Source organism: Anas acuta, chromosome 5 (assembly GCF_963932015.1).
Source record: "Anas acuta chromosome 5, bAnaAcu1.1, whole genome shotgun sequence".
NCBI lineage: Eukaryota > Metazoa > Chordata > Aves > Anseriformes > Anatidae > Anas > Anas acuta.
In genome coordinates, this window is record NC_088983.1 from 6,374,887 (window position 1) to 6,392,190 (window position 17,304).

General features: G+C 43.0%; 1 protein-coding gene across 3 annotated transcripts in view; it reads left to right on the forward strand.

The window, feature by feature from the left end:
- MNAT1 (MNAT1 component of CDK activating kinase) overlaps nucleotides 1–17,304 on the forward strand; it is a 120,434-nt gene that overhangs the window by 64,379 nt on the left and 38,751 nt on the right. The gene's annotated exons all lie outside the window — the stretch shown is intronic.

A 17,304-nucleotide genomic window follows, 5' to 3' on the forward strand; every position in this document is an offset into this window, starting at 1 on the left:
TGTCTGGTTTTGAGACGCTCGCCTGGTAGGCACATGTGTGCAGACTTATCTCACAGATCACTTTTATTCTTGGCTACTCCATTTCTTAGTGAACCAGAACTGTCATGAAGCCTGTTCCCCTTGCAGCATGGTTAGAAGATCTCCTGTAAGCCTATATTTTCTTTGCCTCTTCTCAGGGTCTTCTTCAGACAAGTTTCGGGTAAGTACAGCCTCCATCTGGCTTTGAAATTCTTGCCAGAGTTAAAACATCATGCGAGGAAGGCCAAGAGTAGTGATTGCAGTGGGAGAAGGTCACCAGAGGAGATGTGGTGGGGAGTTCACAACTGAGTCCTGGTGCAGTAATTCTGAGAACTGGAGAGTCCTCTTCAGCAGAGAACTGAAAAAACAAAAAGTGTGAGAACTCGTGTTGAGATAAGGACAGGTTAATAAGAAAGAAGGGCCAAGAAAGCAAAACAAACCCAAGCAAGTGATGCACAATGCAATTGCTCACCACCAGCTGACCAATGCTCAGCCTGTCCTTGAGAAACAGAAGCCCCCCCCCCCCCTGGCCAATCCCCCAAAGTTTTATTGCTGAGCACAAAAAAACAACAACCAAAAAAAGCCATATGGTGTGGGACATCCCTTTGGCCAGTCCGTGTCAGCTGTCCTGGCTGTGTCCCCTCCCAGCTCCTTGTGCACCCCTGGCAGGCAGTATGACAAGCAGAAAAGCCCTCAGCAGTGTGTAAGCACTGCTCTGTGACAGCTAAAACAGTGTGGTATCAACATTATTTTCATCCCGAATCCAAACCATAGCCCCACACCAGCTACTATGAAGGAAATTAATTCTCAGCCGAAACCAGGACAACAAGCGTTTTGGCAGTCCTCTGGCTGGATGAGTTCCCGTGTGAGAAGTGTGGTCTCCAAAAGCAGCAGGATTGTGGGCACGCGTAGATGGTTTTGAACGTGACGCCCCATGTACTTCTTACCAAGGGTTCTGGCTGTGGGCAGGGGCGGATGTGCAGGACCTCTATTCCCCACAGCATCTTCTGTTTTGATTAAATCCCTGTTACGAGATACCCCACTGTTATTAATATATTAATCCTCTACGAGAAGGAAAAACATTCAGTGTGTTGATTAAGGTCATGCTGGGTGTGCGTGTGTGTTAACCACCTTCTCTCCACATCCTGACTTGTACCTAAATGAACACAGTGGACAGATGAGTGCTTGCTACAAGGTCTTGAAGGAGTCAACTTTTAAGCTTTAAAATAGCAAATTTATGCAAATTAAAAGTACATTTAAAAATAAAGCCGTGTTTCAGAGGTGTGTTGAGGGTGTTAGTTTTCAATAGTCAGTAGTCATCCAAGGTGCACTCATTGTACTAGGGCACTTGCAGTGAAAGATATTTTGGATCAAAGAGACAATGTTCTCTACCAAGAAGACTTCAATAAGAACTTCCCGAAGAATGTTTGTTCAGGTGCAGAGGGTGGGAGAAGGGAATATTGTTTTAGGCAATCAGTGTTGGACATGAAAAGGTGAATTTCCCCATACATACCTAGTCTGGATTCAGTGTGTCAGTCGGGGTGTTGCTGGAAAGGAATATTGTCAGCAGCGGATACTAATGGAAGAAGTCATCCTCATGAAGAAGTGCACTGATCTCTGAAAGTATGGCTTGTCTTTATTCTTATCAACTTCTTTTAAAGAAGGAAAATGTAGATATGGAGTATATCAGAGTGGAGAATTGACTGTTGGGGTTCATTTTTCCAGTTGCCTCACAAGTAACTTGGTATTTTGGGGAAACGGGAGGGCCAGGCGTGCCTTGTGGCACACATTATAACTCCAGCAGGATGTGTAGCAGAGCACTAACATCCCCTGCCTGGTGCCAAGAGGATACTATCACTGTGTAAATGTTGTCCTTTATGCAGGCTCTCCTTTAGAATATAAAATAGTTGGGAATGTCGTGGAAACAAAGAAACCTGCTCTGACTCCCTCAGACAAATGCGCGCAGTGGTACGGGCAGGAAGCGGAGGGACGGAGAGCACATGTGGAACCATCCATCTAAATTAGCTGGATGGAGGCCAGGACACTGGAACTTGCAACATTTGCCAGGATTACGAGGAAATGAAATGATGGGTTTGTGTAAGTAGAAGGATTCGGGTGTTATTGTGGGACAATGAGGTAGATCCTGGACAAGGCAGACAGTACGTTTATAGGTTGGGCATTGGGAATTGTTGGAAAACTATGGAAAAAGGAAGCACAGGTGAGTAGGATGGAGGGAGAAAGAGTTTAGAATGGCGGGCTGCTGACAGGAACAAAGAACCACGCATTGTTAGGTCTGAGGTCTGTTCTCCTGTTTCATCTCTTGAAAGAGAGGCATCGATAAATGCAGTAGCACTCTCTTCTCCAAAGCACAGAAAGAGAACCACAGAAATGTGATCCTCTGCGAGACTGTCATAAGCAGTACTCAAGTAAACAAGACCTCGTGCTCTGTGCTGCGTAGACTTGCTGACAGATCTAACCGGGATCGATGCAGGCATCTGAGCCTCGCCATCGTTAGGCGGTCTTTGGCGCCAGGGCTTGGGGCTGCCCGTGTTTGTGTACCTGTGGGCACATGAACGTGGTTAGCATAAAAAGAAAAGCCATGTGTGTCCTAAGGGTGTATGTAAAGATGCCCAGCTTGTAGTGCTGCCATGCACTAGGCCCTTTGAGTTTAGACGAGTGAAGTTTGGTGAATAATCAATTAGTAAATGTTCGAAGAAGCTTCTGTCTTTCCAACGAGTAAGCAGTTTCTGGAAGAGGTTGGTGGTAAGGATGCTGGAAGTGGCAGGCACTGGATGCTGGCAGTCTGCTTTCATTTGGAGCAGGATTTGAGCCAGCTCACGACTACAATCCAGAAAAGGGATAAGCTGAGGAGCTTTGTTGTAAGGATTTCCCACCAGCCACATGGACGCTGTAACATAGAGTTGGAGGGCTACTTTGTTGTCTGCTTGATAGAAGAGAACTTGGCATAGATCTTCAACATCTATATCCTGGTGCTTAATGTCTGTTGGCACTGTGTTGGCTGTGCCTGCATACCAAGGATTCCCTTTTGCATTTGTTCCCACTGGAGCATTATTAGGGTTTTATTCATTGTGTGGGGAGAGGAAGATGGCTTGGTTTGAGAGCTGGTTTGATGATGTTCAGGGGATTACAGTGGAAACTGTCTGCCTCCTTCATCTTCAACCATTCAGTTTTCATTTGTTCACCGCATGTATCTCTTTGTGGGATGATACCTTGAGCTTGAATACCCATTTTAAGCTATGTAGGATCTGAAGCCTAGACAGGATTAGGCCAAGAATTTCTCTCAAATCAAACAATTCTAAAATCTGTTTGGAATAAGGAATAAAAAAACACCTTGAAGGTGCAATATATACTAAAGCACAGTGTTCTATTCGTTTAGTTTTACTGATAGCATTGTATACAGCATTTGTTTAATGCTGTTTTTTAGTCTAACTTGTATCTGGTTAGTTAAGTGAAATTTGAGATACAAAATTAAACAAATACTTTACTCTTAGAGCAGCAGAAGTATTCCTGAGGAGTGTTGTATCCATTTAGCTGTTGGTTGCTTTTAAGCTCCATGTAAGCAACTTTCTTTGTAGCTGGTTTGCCAGGTACAACCTTGTCATTAATAAGTCTGTTAATCACCTGATTGAAAACCTTGGGACTTATTTATTTATTTATCTATTTATTTATTTATTTATTTATTTATTTATTTATTTATAATGGCCAGAAATAAAATAGTGGTGGTATCTGTCCTGTTCTGTTGGTCGTGAAGAACAAGGTATAAACATAGCTGCATTTTTGTTTTTATTTATGAAGAGTACATGGCAACTGCAGCTTTCCAAATGTGAAATTCCTTCATTAGGAAGAAATCTTGTTAGAACTCAGGATATGTAATTGTTAAATACAACACCTCATGATCACGTTGGTTTGTCATCTTTTATTTTCAGGCCATCTCTGATCCGTCTTAGTGGCAGTATCAGGTTTAGAAACCACCGAGTTGACTGTGCTTGAGGTAGCAGCTGAGGTCCTGCAGATAGGAAGTGAATTTAGATGGTAAAAATTGTTGCTGTATTTTCTGTTAGGGAAACCTCTGTCTATAGCTCTGCAACAGTGAAAATGCAATATGGACCTGGGAAAGGTGGGGTGACAATGTACTTTTTACTTATATTGTGAAGTCTTCGCTATCATGCGTTGTCATTGATTTTGCTGGCAGAAAAGGAGGAGCAAGAAAGCTAAGGAATGGCCAGCTGAGACTAGAGGAATGGGAGAGAGATCCTATACCTGACATAGCCCGTGGGTTAATGTGTGTGTGAGACCGGGAGAGGGATACAGCAGTTCCCTGTTTTTCCAGTCTGAGGTATGTCTGTGTGCATTGTCACTTGGCAGAGGAAAGGAGCTTTTCAGGGGAACTGAGAGATTTAGATCAGGGGGCATTCGTTTCGATCAAAGTTCTTCATTTCCAGTTGATACCAACCGACTGTCAGATAAAGCCGGTTTGAACTTGAATTTTTGGACTAGAGTATGAATAGAAGTTTATTTGAGTGTTTTTTGTTTTGGTTTCCCTAGCTTCCCTATTACGACAACTTTTGTTGAAGAATTAATTAGGAAACCAAAAAGAATGTGGATAATGTGAATGATATGGTTAATACTCTGACCGTTACAGCAGATTGATTGAATTGATAAAATCTGCTGCTCGTTATATACTTTTATATTTTTAATTCAATTAATCTTGATTTTTTTATTATTATTTTTATTTTTAATTTGCATAAGGACATGCAAAGTATTAAACTAAGGCCATGGAAAATAACTTTGACAAAGCTTTCTTACTCCTCTGGAATCTAATTAAAAATCTGCAAATGTTGTCATTCATCATTTTACTATTGGAGTGTATTTCTTAGGGAGACAGTCTAATATCCTGCAGCAACTTCATGGCATTACAAAAATAATTAATGGACCCTTTTAGGGCAGTGTATGTTGCTACAATGTGGAATAATACTTCAGTGTTGTAACTGAATGGCGTGCTAGGAAACACTAATCCCTCGTGTATAGTAACAGGAAGTATGAATATTACTTATTAATGATAATATAAAACACCTTAGCACACATGCTTTTTCTGGGCATGTCTACATTTTTGTAAATCACAGTGAATTTTAATTGCAGAAAATTGGTGAGAAGAAAGAAGGATTTGTGTAATTAAGAGGATCTGCTTATTTAAAAGCCTTTAGAAGTTGTAAAAGATAGAACTTCTCTGTATGAGAGGGATGGCTGTTGTGCAATAATGCCCCTTCATTCCCCTTTCATAATAAATCTCAGCAGAGTATTCATCTAAAGGGCTGGATGCCAAAAAGAACAGGTTCGACTTGTCTGTGAGGATTTACACCACACTAAAATGCACAACTGCTTTTGCAGAGGTCATTGTGAAGGTCACAGAGCTCGCATGCACTGCTGAATGAGAGCAGCCTACAACAATAGTGCGAGTGGTTGGACTGTGTGAAATCAATATTTAAAACCTCATATGAAATGTAGCAATAAGCTGAAATCATTAAAACACGTGACTTCAAAACACGTAGATTGTTTTGCAAGAGAGGAGTGCTCTCTTCCAGGAGTTTGCATCTCGTACCCTCTGCTGAATGCCACTCCTAGATGAAAGTACAAGATTTTTCTCAATTCAGTTAATGTTGAAATAACATAGTATGTCTAGTATAGGCAGACAAACTATTAACAATCGTATCAAGAGGTTTTCTCTCTCCAGTAGAAAAAACATCATATTTGATATTGATACTGAAGTGGATCTAGTTACCTGAAACTTGCAGCACCTTGCTTTCAAATAAGGTCTGAGTTAGCCCGTAGGGTCACTATGTCTTTAAATAAAAGATGATGATCATTTCAAATGGCACCCAGCCATTGGTGGGGTTTAGTGCAGAGATTAATTAGTAAACTTTGGAATGCGCTACAGCAAATGCAGCTGATTGGCAATAGCATGTGGAGCAGCAACTGGTGGAAGGCCAGTGCTTCTGAGCAGCAGAGGTATTTCCAAAAAGACTTAAGAGTGCTGTGATGTGTTATTCTTTAAATGGAACTGTACTGATTGCATTGAGCCACTGTTTTTCTGTTTATACAGTTTAGTAAATACAGAAATTAAAGAAATCTGAGGTGGATTTTGAAAAGAAAGCAAGTTTTCTTCTATTGTTTTCATGTGATTAGATGCATCCCATATTGATGCCCCCGAACATCAATTTACAGAGGATTGTGGTTTGTCTGCATTGCATTTTGCAATTTTTTCTTTTACTGTAAAGGCAAATGTCAAGTGTACTGCCAAATGCTGAGATATGATTTATTCAAATAAGACACTGAAGTAAATACAATTACTTCAGTGGCTATGACAGTGAACGGCTTCTATGGTCTACTTCTTAAAATGGTATGGATCACTGAGGCTGTGTGTTTGCATGATTTATAACTGTTTGTCTTCCTTTTAATGTTTTAAAGACGTGATTAGAGAATTTTGGAAACTATCTCTGTAAATTAGCTTCTTGAGGATGCTCAATCTATTTGTTATGAGTAATGGACCCAATTATCCATAGTCCCTGGTGGGACTATTTTCTCAGTTTGTGCAGGCCAGGGAATTGGGGCTTAGATAATAAAAATTAAGATGTTTTATGTAAAAATAAATAAATAAATATAGTATTTTTAAAAAAACTACTCTTGAGAAGAGTACTTGGAAGCCCTGTATACTTCTTTAAATCTCTTATGTTGTATTAGTCTCTTGATGCCTACCTTCAGTTAGAGGCATGGTCAAGCATTTATTTAAATATTGTCGTTTTAAATCCTTAGGCCAATGGGTGTTTGCTTCAAAAATGGCTCAGTAATCTGGTAAAATTCATCTTACTATGCATTTCCTGAGTACTGAACAAAAGCCTGCCCTCATGGACTAGCTACCGTTATCACCAAGATAGCCATGTTAAAATTATGACCCCAAACTGAAAGAGGCGCTTGATCACATAGGATATAGGGCTCATCCTGGCCCTGACACAGAAATCCCTTAAGTATATGCTGTAAAATGAGGCAAGTGTGTGCTCCTTGCTCCTGTACTCGTCCTCGCCACGGCCTAGTCCCCATGGCGCGCTGAGGGCTGATGGCGGCTCCGCCATGGGCTGGGCCGCGGCAGGTGCCAGTGGCCGGGCCCCGACTGCGAGCTGCCGGAGGACACGGAGCCGAGGTCGGGGTTGTCAGGGCGCCGGCTGCTTCTCCCGAGGCCTGTTTCTGCAAGCCTCAGCTTCCTAGGCCATTGTGTTTATTGCCACAGGTAATTGCAGAGAAATGGATGGGCTCGGTTTGCGCAGTCACGTTTGGGCTTGCTGGGCGTTGTCGGACCGGACTCGCCGGCCGCCATCCAGACAAAGCGACCGCTGTGGGGCTGCTCCTTTCACCTCGAGAGGCTGCCCCGGTGCTTAAAGCTGGGTGGTTTTCAGAGCTGGATCAACGCTGCTGAGCCCGTGCCGAAGCGCCAAATAGGTGTCTGATGAAATTCCCTTATAGCAAATAGATTTGTTGGCTCGGTGTGCCTGTAAATGAAACCTGCACACACGATCGGGTGTTAGTCTTGCAAAATGTGCAGTGATGGCATTTGTTAAGAGCCGTTCAACTCTCGTGCTTGATTATTTGTGTGTGAATACGTATGTAACAAACACCCGTGAGCAAAAAAAGCATCTCATTTGAAAATGCCGTATCTGAGCACTGACTGCAATCAGGTCCCTAATTACTGAGACTCGTTTCTTTTAAACTAAACCTTCTGTGTGTATCTACAGTATACACATCCAAGTACATTGCGAGGCATTGCAAATGATTAAAAGCAAACTGTAACTCTTGACAGAAACAAATGTAGGTACATTCTGTGATGCATTATGCTGGCTGGACTGCCGGTTTGCTGTGAGTCAGCTGGCTGTATGAGTTATAGGGTGCGCTTTGTATCACTGGACGCTTGCCTTTTGGTATTGGTTTAAATCTAAGATAGGAAGAAGTGAACAAAGTCTGAATTTCCTCCTCTCAATAGCACAAACAGCCGCTGCAACTCCCTGCTTCTGCTAATGCCCCGGAGCTGGCTGGCACGGCCGCTCGTGTAGCCGAGGCTGGGGATTAGGCAGCTGCGTAAGGTGAGCTGCTTTTAAGCTCTGGCAGTCTTTTTTTCCTTCTAGACCTCGAACATGCCAGGTGCCAATGCTCCATCCTAGCAATGAGTGTTTCTACAACACAGCGACGGCTGTGAAAAGGAGACGGGAGAGAAAAGTTGATGCGGTGTTGTGGTTTAACTGTGACCCGGGATTAATGTGAAACCGAAGGCAAAACCATGGTTTTCACTTTATTATTGGTTGGTAAAAGTTTATGTCCAGAGCTCTAGGACAAAGCTGTTTAGGCTGGTGGTGATTTAAGCTGTTTGGGTTCTTTTAAAAGCTTTTAGGTACGGACTTGCTATCTCTTGCTGAAAATATAATTTTTGTGAGAGTTGCACGTGTTACCTTTCTCTCTTTTGTTAAATCTTGGCCGCTTAAATCAAAAAAACAAATAAGAAAAATCCCACCCTGGATTATCAAGCCCAACATGCTGAAAGCTTCTTGAACAGCTTGCCTTGGCATGAGAGAATTAACGTGGTTATAGCCCAGCAGTGAAGGTGGCTGGGGAGAAGGAGGAGAATACCCCCCTGACTGCCTGCACTTGGGAAAAGAAATGCAACAAAATATTATTGTTCATATGAACTCTAGGCTTTCTGATCTGCTCCCATGGACTTCACTGATACGGTATCAGTTACCCCCATGCCTGCAAGAAGGGGTTAGTGTTTCATGTAATGAAGTGGAACGGCGATGCAGATGCGCAGTAGCCCAGTGTTGCTGGATGGATGGCTTCCAGGTAGATGGAGGATTTAGGCTGACCGCTTTACAAGGCAGCTCTTCGTAGTCGGCCCAAAAGCAGCTCGTGCTGGTGAGTCCAGGAGTGTGTGTGCGTGCTTAGTCAGTCTCTTGTGTACCTGTGTGATTGTACCACTGATTAGACTCAAAAGGCTTGGCAAATCCTATTTGTGTGGGAAGTTGGAGTGCAAAAACTTGCCTAATTTACTTTATTTAAATCAATATAATCCCGCTTAAGGCATTTTGGAAAGCACATCTAAGTGAACGGTGTTTTAAGTTAACACAGTGTCTTTCGTGTTCACAATAAAAGCTAGTTTCATTTGAAAAGGGTGTGCTTATGGTTACCTTACACAAACTTTTGCCATATTAAATGTGGAAGGGCTCAATTCTCCTGCATGCACGCATTGTCTTTTGTGAAATTTGTACTCAGAAGATTTAATATCTTCAAGTTTGCTTTATGATCAGCAATTCTTTGAACTCACAAACAAAGTGTGGATAACTTCAAATAGATATTTGAAGTCTGATTCTGAGGAATGCTTATGTTGATTTTTGACCTTACAATGTGAAGTTTGATCTCTGTCTTAAAACTGAGTATTCTAGAGGAAGTGTAAATATGAGCTGGACTTTGAAAGATCTATTTAAAATCTGTTCTTAAACTTTAGGAACGTTATTCTGGATATTGTGATGATTCAAACGATGGAAGTGTATTCCTGCTCACAGAGGCCCTGATTCAGAAGTCGATCTCTAATCAGCAAAGCTCAGTTGCAGCCTTGTACCTTAGGAAGGTGTAGATCTGTAGTGATTTAGACTTGAATATAGCATTTTTTGGGTATTGTGAAGCTCCAGAGAATAGAGAAGGGCTAACGGTGGAAGCTGACTGAGATGATTTAGAGTTTTATGTAAGCACATAAAGCTGCAAGTTGTCTTGTTGTGTTTGGTTTTGAAAAACTCGTATTAACTACTTTGACATCTCGCTTTTATTCTCAAACATCTGCTTTAGATTGTTTGCCATAAAAGTGTAAGAATTAATCTTGCCCTCATTTTTGTTATTGCTACCAGAAACCAAACTATTTTTATTACTTCTTGTATAGGGATTTGGACTTGATAATTCAGGGTTTAGGAGAAAATAAAGTTTGTATTTTTTTCTCTTCTGTATGCTTAACAGGTAAAGTCAATTAAATTAAAATTTTTAAGTGCACAAATATATTAGGCATGGCTTGCTAAACCGTACTGTAAGCTCTACTTTGCTTTATTTGGCCTAATATTTTGAGTTTTAAGGGAATTCAAATGATCAGCTCGGTTTGGTTTGTTTCTCAGAACAGCAGCTGTCCTGAGCCAGGGTAAGGCATTTGCATCATCTGTGGAGAGCTTCATGTTTATTTTCCTGTATGGAAATGACATATGAAAGTCAAAGAAATGAAAACTTTCCTATATGTTTAGTCCTTTGATTAACAAATGCTTTTAATGCCTGTTCTTGGGGCTTCCTTTTTCTTGGATTACAGCTCGTTTGTGTTTTTTCACCGAGAAGTAAGAAGTAACTACAGCATACGATTGCAGCAAAAAACTACAGCGCTTTTGGGCCATTTCCTTCTGCATGGTATATCACTACATTTCAGGGCATTCTGCTGATGCGGGTTCATCCAGTATTTGTCCGAGCTTATCTCCCTTTCTACAATGGAAGTGTTGTTTTTAAGGCAGAGCTGTCTTGTTACAAGCCTGTAGCAGGAAATAGTCATGCAGCCTCTCTGTAACTTGCTCGAAACCTGACGTTTGTGCTGCAGTTGCTTTCACAGCAGTCTCCTCTTTCAGAATGTGTGGCGACACTTGCCTTTTTTTTTTTTTTAACTCGAATACAAGTGTTTTAGCAAAAGGGCTCATGAAGGAGCCAGCGAATGAGGTAAAACAGATGAAGCATCTCCTTATATTCTAAACAGATAAATAGGATTTTTTCTGGGACTAAGTGGAAAAAAATGTGCGATTATATTGCAGATTTGCTGCCAGCTTCTATTTTTCTCTGAAGTGAGATTGTAGATTTTTCCCAGCAGGAACCATTCCTTTTTTGCTTGTGCTATGGATGCTTTAGATATTTCTGGTTATTGTGCTTCAAGGGGCGACACAGCCACAGCCCCCATAACCGCAGCGATGTGGTGGGGCCGTGGCAGGGCTTGGGTGCACGGAGGGGTCTTTCTGCAGCGCCCTGGGGATCGGCCAGGGCCCGCAAACAGAATTTGATCCTCTGAATTTCCGGATATCCTGTCCTGTACTGCTAAAATTCAGGTGCTGTTGGAAGGGTGCACCACTTGGAAAGCTGTCACGTGTCTGGAATTCAGGTGTGAGCATCATTTTGATGTAGGCAATTAAAACAGAGAGAAAACTTACATGGGAAAAAAACTAAACCTCTCTGGAAGGACAAAATGCATGCGTTGTGAGGATCTGTGAAAGACACAGTTGCTTCTACCCCAGGGAGTGTTTCGTTTAATTTGACAAAATTAACGTGTATTTTCAAAGCAGTGCACGAGCTGTGTTAGATTTGCAGTGTCTCTTCCTGTCACCACGATAATCAGCTCACATTTACTTGTTCTCTCTGCATGCAAATGAGAAAAAAGGCTAGAAATAAACTACTTTCCACTTTATTCTAGAAGCGATAATTTCTAAATATGTTGCTAACAGGTTTCAGGTTGCATTTAAATTTATAGTAAACAGTCCACAAATACTGTGCAAGAAGTCTCATGTACTGCAAGTGCCTGGTGATGCTCTCTTCGTTTTTCTGGACTAGAGTTATTCTAAATGCCTCCTTTTTATCTCTTTGCCTATTCCTGATAATTCATTCTGACTTCCTCTCCTTCTGTTTTTCCTATTTTCACATTTTTCTTTTCATTTGCCTTTGTTGTCCGTTTCATATTTTATTCCTTTATTTTGTCCCCATGGCTTTAAAAACTTCCATGCTTCCTACTGCCAGAGTTTTATCACGTTTTAGCAGTCCCTCCTTAAAATCTAGCTATTCAAGGAATCTCACTTTATTTCTTTATCAGTCAGACAAGCCATTCTGGTTGGGGTGTTCTGCATCTTTATCAACATTTATCTGGGTCTAGGCTGTATGCTCAGTGAAATAGGGAATATGTCTCTGATTTTCACACACGGAATTTCTCATCCTCTGTAGACTGAGGTCAGCTTGCTGTTCGGTTTTGTTAGTTTAAGCAGTCTTTCTTTTTTAAATCATCCATCAGACTCTACATTCCTTAAGAATGATATTGTCTAGCTGTGGATATTTGGGTTGGGGGGAGCTGCTTTAGGGAATCCTAGGGAAGAGCAGGCGGTGGGTACAACGATGCATCATTGTTTGTCAGCTCCTGCCGGGTTCACCAATAAAGCAGTGAGGTTTTGCAAGTTCCATTGTTCTCCAGGAATTCCTAAATTATTTTCTTGCATAATCGAGGAGTCGTATCAGCATAACATCCGGCTTTCCTGCACCACGACAGGAGCCCCAGCAGGTTCAGCTGTATGAAGACTCAAACGATTGCTGCTGGTTGGTGAGCGATGCACGGCTATTGCTGTGCTCTGATCTCTGCTGGGATGCCTGTCACTCTCTAAATGTTATTTGTTGTGATACACAAAGTGGCATTTGTCAAATTGATTTCTGTTTCACATCCCTTGAAAAATTAGGCCCCTAATGTGGGTATTTAAAACCGTATTATATTAAGGCCTATAATCCTGTAATTAGACTGGCTGCTGCAGAGCTTATGCTTTGTTGAGAGCCAAATCAAAATGATCAAGGCTCCAGAAGTCTGATGGTAGAAATGCAACAAAAGTTTCCTTAATTCTGCCTAATGCTGTAATACTGACAGAGCACGCTGGGAAACAGCACAACAAACTGAGCTGAACGTGGACTCTGAGTCACCCTTAGTGAAGCCGCTCGACAAAAAATAGAAAGAAGATGCAGGTGTATCCTGAGAAGGGCCATGTTGAGCCCTGAAGCCACTGTAGGAAAAAGAAGAGGTGAGCTGATGGCGAGGTTTGTATTCACTACTGCCAGGTACCTGTGTCCCTCACAGCAGCTGGTTTGGGCACGGCTCTTTGGTCCAGCTGGGAGAGCCAACGAGGAATGGTACAAGACAGAGGAATCACAAGGAGTGGTGTGAGGCAGAAGAATCGTGCAAGGCAGGGCTCTGAGGGACACGACAGAAGGCTCAGAGGAGGCTGAGCTTCTGCTTGCAGCACACTGCACTGCAAACCACGGAGTAAGTGTGCAGGAGCTGAGGCCGACTTGGGAGCAAGATTGTGAAATGAGCCCTGAAAACCAGGGGATGGCATGTGGGCTCATTACTTGTGTGAAAATGCCGCTGTGTTTTAATTCTCTGTTTTCAGAAATGGTGCTGTCTTGTGTACGGTGCCGTCCTTTGAACGGTGCTGGAGATTTTGAGGAAAGCTTGGCAGAGCTCTGGAGTCTCTGCTGAAAACGAGCGTGTGACTCGGCCCTGCAAACATCCAGACTATGCCCTGAATCATAACCGCGCTTCGACAGCTCGCTGGGAGACGACAGGGGCAAACAGGCAGTGTCATCCACTGATGTGAAGAAAGGGCAAAAGACTTTTCTGTAAAGAGCAGTCACTAAATCCTGCTACTGGCACCGAACCAGCTGAATTCTCTTTCAGCGTGCGTGATGGACGTAGGCTTTCTGCTGAGAGATTAGAGAAATGCGGCTTTTTGGCAGGAGCTTAAAGATAAGTCTGGTCAGGTAATTATTTATGTCAGAGAGTTGTAAAAGGAAAATTTTGGAGGCAAGTATTGCTGAGCACGTGCCTAGATGTGGTTAATTTCCCAGATACAGGTTTTCATGTAACAAACCACATATGTGACCGTCTTTGTTAACAACTTCTTCGGTGCTGTTGATCTCTTGCTATATTTCTGCCATTCGTAAAGAAAACACATTTTTTTAAATCCATTTTGGCTTTGAAAATTCAATTTACTGTGGGGGGAAAAACCCTAAACCTAGTGAGGGTGGTAAGAAGCATCTGAAATCATCTACCCCCAGGAGAAGTGGGGTGTGAATCTTTTATCTTCGCCCTGCCACATGTGGTCGGATTCTGTCACTGAGATCGATAGGCAGACTGAAATTGATCCTGATGGTTTCTGCGTCAGATCGTTTGTTCTTTTTCTGCTTAGTTACTGGGATATCCCCGCAGTACTTTTAGTAATTGTGTAAAGAAATTAGATTTGTTGTTGGTTTTCGAAAGCAGAAGTAAGAGCAGTTGGTTTCAGATATTTAAGTGCTTGGAAAAAAACTCAGTGGCACAGGAATTTTAGGCTAAGGAATGGAATTACGCATTTTAGTTTGACATTTTTCTTGTTTATTTAAAAAAGCTGTGGAAGACAGGGAGGGTAAAGGTTAAAATAATATTAACCGAGCCCTCCAAATCTATCAGTTTCATTCTCCTTTTCCTGAGTATTACTGTAGTCAAACAAAGTAGTTAATCAGAGTCAGATAGCCATATTAGCACCGCTGACACGGGTTTGTCAATAGTGAGTGGGGAGGGTGGGAACTGAGAAAACAGCTTTTGGCTCCGAGTGCTTGGGGCATTTGCATCAGGATTGTTCTCTAAGAAATTCTGTTATCACGAAGACATCTTTCCAACACCTGAATTCTGTTGTGAACTTAAAAGTAAGATGGTTTTCTAAGAGAGATTACAGTAGAAAATACAAGGTATCTGTAGTATTGTTCTAACATCCACTGGTAAGCACTAGGTAACTGCAAACCCAAGTGACAGTGTATGAGGAAGGGCCTTCGCTACCCTCCCCGCAGCAACAGAGCTGACATTTGGGATGTGTTTTAGCAGAGCTATGTCCTGGCACTGTGCTGGGTGCAGTTTCTTCTTTTCTGGCTGTGCAGGGAGCGCGACCTGAAGGTGAAAAGCATTACCCCCAGAGACAGCACTGCTGCAAACTGGCTTCAGGCGACGTAGCACGTAAATACTATTTCTGTTATCCAGTGTGTGGTGTGATCTCTTGGTGCGGTGATAGCAGACCTGGGACCTGGGTAAGCGCAGAGAAATGAAAAAAGCAAAAAGTTCAGCTACATCGTCTTGTCCAGCCACCTCCAGCACAGAAACAGGCATTGTCTGGGCATGTTTTAATGACCCCAATCTCTGGCTTCTGTCTCTTGCCTGGGGATGTTTTTGTGGCATAGCTGTTCCTCCTCTTTCCCCTACTAGTGCATTTTTGGTGGTGTCATTCTCCTTTCCCCTCCTCCTTGGCACTGGAGATTTCTGAGAAGGCTGCTGGTTGTTTTTCTTCTTGCTGCAGAGGGACGGGGGTGAAGGAAGGCAGTGTAGTCTTGGAGGCAGGGAAAGTGAGAGACGAAAGGATGGGAGGAAGCCTCAAAGCTTCACCTCGAGCTGGGATTTCTGCACTCTGTGCTAAAATAACCTCCTTCTGCTAGTGAGCCAGCACTGGTACACCTGGCATTCGCCAAGCCTCTGTGTGAGAGGTGCACTGATACACCAGCTCTGGTGCTCCAATAGCCTGAAGTGGCTCAGATGTTTCCTAAAAGGACTTGATTGGATTTTACTGCTTTTTTGTTTAAAATAAGCTCAGTGTCACTGCAAGGGCAGCTCTTCGCATCTGTGCATATAATCCTTTTTTTTTTTTTTTTTTTTTTTTTTAGTTAATGCCATGTTGCATCACAGTCTGAAACAAAAATTGGCTGCTTCTTACTATTTACACTGAGAGATAGCTCAAATGATGCATCTCAGGGAGAAGTAAATCAGTCCATTTTATTCCATCCCTTTTATTTGTAATGCAAAGACATTATCCTCCTCTCCCCCCAGTTTAATCCTGTACTCCTTTAATCTAAAACCATGCAGTACATGAATGGAAAATCAGTTGCTCGCAAATCCACTGCTCTGCAGTCTTTTAAATAAACAAAGTTCTACGGGTAAGCAAATGCCTTCATTCTAATTAGCAGTGTTTTTTTTTGTGGTTCCATACATTCCCAAATGCAATAGGCAGCTACAGTGCCTAAAATAATCCCAGAGAAAACACTTGTATGCCATGAAGATAGGGAGTGGGAGGGAGAAGGGGCAGGAAAATCTGTTGTCTGTGTTCTTGGAAACCTTTTCTGTCTCCATTTGGATGCTGTCAGTTTCTTTTACACAAACATTACAGCATCCGAGGGGAATTAGAAATACTTACCCGTGACCACAGCGTCAGATCTTTGGGTTGTCAGGAGAAAGTAATGCAAAAGCAGGAGCTTGGACCCGCCGCCTTCATCTCGGTTTGAGTGTGCTAATAAATGGCTCCTAATGCTGGAAGGAGGTAGGGCTGGCTAAGAGATAAGGCCGGCTGTCTAGGTGGAATACAGAAAATTTATAAGTCTTACCTCATAGATGTGAAATGTTTTTTGGATGTGGAAAAGTGCTGTGTAAGGCCGAAGTAATAGTTATTGTCTCATGTGATGTCTCCGAATTACACAACAGCTTCCCCCGTATAGCAGCCGCTTCTGAAGTGGCTGGGGACCACAGCACAGACACAGAAGGGAGATGCTGCTGGTCAGATGGCTTTTAACCGGACAAATCGCTCAGGCTGAACCTTTTAGCTTCACCGAGGTTTGCTGGAAAAGCACCTCAGCCAAACGGCAGCGCAGAGGGGAATGGCAGCATTTTTCCATCAGTGAGCTTTTGGTGGTTTCCATGCCAGCATTTTGCACGGGTCTGTGCAGCACTCGGCACTGAGACCTCCACGTAACCTGCACGGGGCTGAAGGAGTAGGAACCCAGCCTGCCCAGGAGCCCGAAATTGCACGGCATGGGGTCGGCAGCATCCATAGGGCCAGCTCCTACCCAGAGCATCAACAGAGCTGCTGTGCTCCCGGGGTTTGACCGAGATGCAGCCCCATTCATCTGGCAGCGTATGGTGTAATTCCTCTGCTTCCACCTAGCCCTCTCCCAGCTCAAGGAAGACTAAAGGCCAGCTCGTAGGAAAAAGCCTTCACCTACGGGCCAGACAGCTATAGGGCAGGAGCAGCAGCCAGTCGTGTTTTTTTTCCCCCGTTGCTAAGTGGAATCTAATCCGCCTTGCCAAAGCCCATCAGCTGAGGCTGTGATTTGGGGAAAAGAAAACAAATGAGCTGTGTCCCAGCTGCGCGGCCTCCTTGAGGTGTGGATCTGCTGCTGGGCCCAAAGCACTGCCGTGGTTTTGCCGTGCAGAGGCGTGTAGAGGATCCTAATGCTTGTACCCTGGTCCAGGGTGTAACAGAGCCAAAGGAGAGAGACCCTGCTTGAGACTGAGCTTGATGAGCCAGAAATGAGCTGTCAGTGTTTAATGGTGAAAATCATTGCCTGTTGGAATAACCAACCCAGGGGATGGGACTGGACCCTTCTGATCTGAAATCT